Raw genomic sequence first — 3,866 nt, forward strand, 5'->3', positions numbered from 1 at the left:
AGACTATTCAGGTCCTCTACCCAGTTTTTAACTGGGTTGTTTGATTTTTGGGTGTTGATTTGCTTGAGTTCTTCATACATTTTGTATATTAACCCTTTATTAGGTGTATCATTGGTAAATATCTCCCCTGATTCAGCAGGTTGTTTTTCCATTTTGTTCATGTAGTCCTATCTGTTTACTTGTTCTTTTGTTTCTCTTGCTCAAGGAGACATATAAGAGAAAAATATTGTTAGCGGAAATGTATGAGAGTTTACTGCCCATGTTTTCTTCTAGGAATTTTATGGTTTTGAGTTTTACATGTAAGTCTTTAATCTATTTTGAGCTTATTCTTGTATATGGTGTAAGAAGTTAGTCTAGTTTCTTTTTTTTTGTACTTATTTGCCTGATTTTTATTATCATTTATTGAATAACTCTCCTTAACCCATAGTATGTTCTTATCCCCTTTGTCATATAATAGTTGACCATATAGGCATGGGCTTATTTCTGGGCTCTTTATTCTGTTCCATTGATCCATGTGTCTTTATGCAAGTGCTGTGCTGTTTTGATTATAATATAGTTTGATATCAGGTAGCATGACACCTCGAACTTTGTTCTTCCTCAAGATATCTGTTGCTATTCGGGATCTTGAATGGTTCCACATAAATTTTTGGAGTATTTCCTCTAGTTCTATGAAATACACCATTGGTATCTTGATAGGGATAGCATCGAATCTGTACATTGCTTTGGCCAGTATGGACATTGTAATGATGTTAATTCTATCTATGAACACAGTATATGCCTACATTTATTTGTATCTTCTTCAATGTCATAATTTTCTGAGTGCAGGTCTTTTACCTTCTTGGTTAAATTTATTTTTAGGTGTTTTATTTTAATTTTCTGATGCATTGTAAATGGGATTGTTTTCTTAATTACTCTTTCTGTTAATTCATTATTAGTGTATAAAATGCAATCAATTTCTGAATATTTATTTTGTATACTTCTACTTTATTGAATACACTTATTAGTTCTAATAGTTTTGTGGTGGAATTATTAGGGTTCTCTATGTATAGTAACATGTCATCTGAAAATAATGACAGTTTTCCTTCTTCATTTCCAATTTAAATGACTTTTTTTTTCCTTTTTGCCTGATTGTTGTGGGTAGAACTTCCAATACTATGATGAATAAGAGTTGTGAAGGCAGACATCTCTGTCTTGTTCTTGATATTAAGGAAAATACTTTTAGCTTTTCCTGTTGAATATGTAGTTAACTGTGGTTATGTCATTTATGGCCTTTATTATGTTGAGGTTTGTTCTCTCTCTTCCCACTTTGCTAAAAGGTTAGTTTTTATTTTCATAAATGGGTGCTAGGTTTTGTCAGAGTCTCTTTCTGCATCTATTGATAAAATCATACGATTTTATAGTTTATTTTGCTTATATAGTATATCATCTTAATTTATTTACAGATATTGAACCAACCTTGCATCCCAGGAATAAATCCCACTTGATCATCATGTATGATCTTTTTAAGGTATTGCATATTTCAGTTTGCTAATATTTTGTTGAGGATTTCTGCATCTATGTTCATCGGGAATATTGGCCTATAATTTTCTATTTTTGGTAATGTCTTTGTTAGGTATTGGAATAAGGGTAATGCTGGCCCCATAAAGTGAGTTTGGGAGACTTCCTTCCTCTTGAATTTTTTGAAATGATTTGAGAGGGGTGGGTGTTAATTCTTCTTTTAGTATTTGGTAAAGTTCACCTGTGAAGCCATCTGGTCTAGGACTATTGTTTGTTGCTGGAAAAGCAACAGAAAATAATAGCACTCAATAGTTGTGGAATGATATGAAATGGTTTAAGCAAACATCTAACTGATTCCTACAAGGATGAGAGAGAGGAAGATAATAGCTGAGATTTTCCCAAAATGAATGAAAAACAACAAATTTAAATTACTGTTTTGATTTCATTGATCGTAATTGGTCTGTTCAGATTTTCTGTTTCATCTTGATTCAGTCTTGGAATATTGCATGTTTCTAGTAATTGGTCCATTTCTTCCAGGTTGTCCAATTTGTTGGCATATAATAGTTCATAGTATTTTCTGATCATCATTTGTATTTCTTTGGTGTTTGTCACTTCTCCTCTATCTGACTTTATTTGGGTCCTTTTCCTTTTTTTCTTGATGAGTCTGATTAAAAGATTTTTAATCAGTTTTGATTATATTTTTAATAAACATATTTATCTTTTTATTTTGTTTACTTCTACTCAACTGTATGTTCTATGTAGGGCCCGATACATTGTTACTTGATGTTACTGAACAGCTACTGAGGTCAGACAATCCAAGGCCATTATTATGCTAAAATTAATGTTATTAATGGAAGCTCACAGACACTCCCAGAATTATTTTTTTAATATTTATTTATTTTTAGAGAGAGGGGAAGGGAAGGAGAAAGAGTGGGAGAGAAACATCAACGTGTGGCTGCCTCTCACGTGTCCCCCACTGGGGACCTGGCCTGCAACCCAGGCATGTACCCTGACTGGGAATCAAGCCAGTGACCTTTTGCTTCACAGGCCCATGCTCAATCCACTGAGCTATACCAGCCAGGGCCAGAAGTGGTTTTTACCTCCTGCCTAGGAACATATTTAAGAAACCCAGAATGGGCTTGCTGGTCTGATTTCAACCTTCCCATTCATCCATCCCTATTCACTAATGGCATGGAAAGGGGATTCTTTACCAAAGCATTCTATGTAACACCTCCACCAAACTAAACATAAACCTTTCCTGGTAGTTAAATGCAGAAACTTGATTTTTTCCCCACCCCTTTCCTCTTTTTACATGGCAAGTGAAACTCACTGGCTTAGTAATAGACTGTATCTGCCAATCTTTAGCCAGTGAAGAAAATTCAGGGACAATAATACAACTGTCAACCAGAAAAAGGAGAGACAACAAAGGAAAATAATTAAGTTGTGGCCTCAATCATGTGTTCTTGTCTAAGGTGTCATGATTCACCACAGAAGTAACAGCTGACTTCACTTGTCTTGCTGCAGTTGATGGCTACATGACCAGTTGCACTACACCTATAGCACTTCACTTCGGTGCAGTCTTTTTGAATATGTCCAAATTCTCCATAAGAATAGCACTTCTGCTCATCTGCATAGTCACGGTCTTGAGCCAGATGGCCTGGTTTGCCACAATTGTAGCAGCATTGTTCTCACTCTTAGTTTCTTTGCAATCCTTGGCAATGTGGCCACCTCTACTGCAGTTATAGCAGGCATCCTCCTGAAGATCACAATCCTTGGCGAGATGACCAGACTCACCACAGAGATAACAGATGTCAGAAGAGACAAGAAAACGAACAGAAAACCACTCTGCCATGACTTCTCATTCCACAGTCACGGCCTCCACCCAGGCCCATGGCCAGATCGTCCACACTTGAAGCACTCACTGCTGCTCATGGCTGCAAGTTAGATCTTTGGCATCTGAGCTGGCCTGTAATGATGGAGACTGAGATACAGGCCAAGGTAAGTGGCTCACATGGTAGTGGTTCTTTATTTTCAGGAGAGTCTCTGCCTGCACCACATTAATTCTGTTCATCTTTTCAAAGAACTGACTGTTGGTTTCATTGCATCTTTTGGTATTGGATCTTTTGTATTATTTTTTGGCCTCTATTTCATTTATTTCCCCTCTGAGCTTTATTATTTCCTTTTTTCTTCTCACTTTGGGCTTCTTTTGATGTTTTTCCTGATCTCATTGTTAATCCATTCATTGTTCTGGAACATGTTATTTAGTCTCCATGTGTTTGTGTGTTTTTTACTTGTTTTCTGTAATTGGTTTAATACCATTGTGGTTGGAGAAGATGCTTGATATGATTTCAACCTTCTTAACTTTGAGA

The 3,866-nt window shown here is 36.0% G+C and overlaps 1 pseudogene; it reads right to left on the bottom strand.

Annotated features, from left to right (window-relative positions):
- Positions 1–2,933: 2,933 nt before the first annotated feature.
- On the bottom strand, positions 2,934–3,506 carry LOC119000785 (cellular nucleic acid-binding protein-like; annotated as a pseudogene).
- Between the last annotated feature and the right edge of the window lie 360 nt (positions 3,507–3,866).

Source organism: Sturnira hondurensis, unplaced genomic scaffold (genome assembly GCF_014824575.4).
Source record: "Sturnira hondurensis isolate 20B ecotype Veracruz unplaced genomic scaffold, ASM1482457v3 Scaffold0016284, whole genome shotgun sequence".
NCBI classification, from domain to species: domain Eukaryota; kingdom Metazoa; phylum Chordata; class Mammalia; order Chiroptera; family Phyllostomidae; genus Sturnira; species Sturnira hondurensis.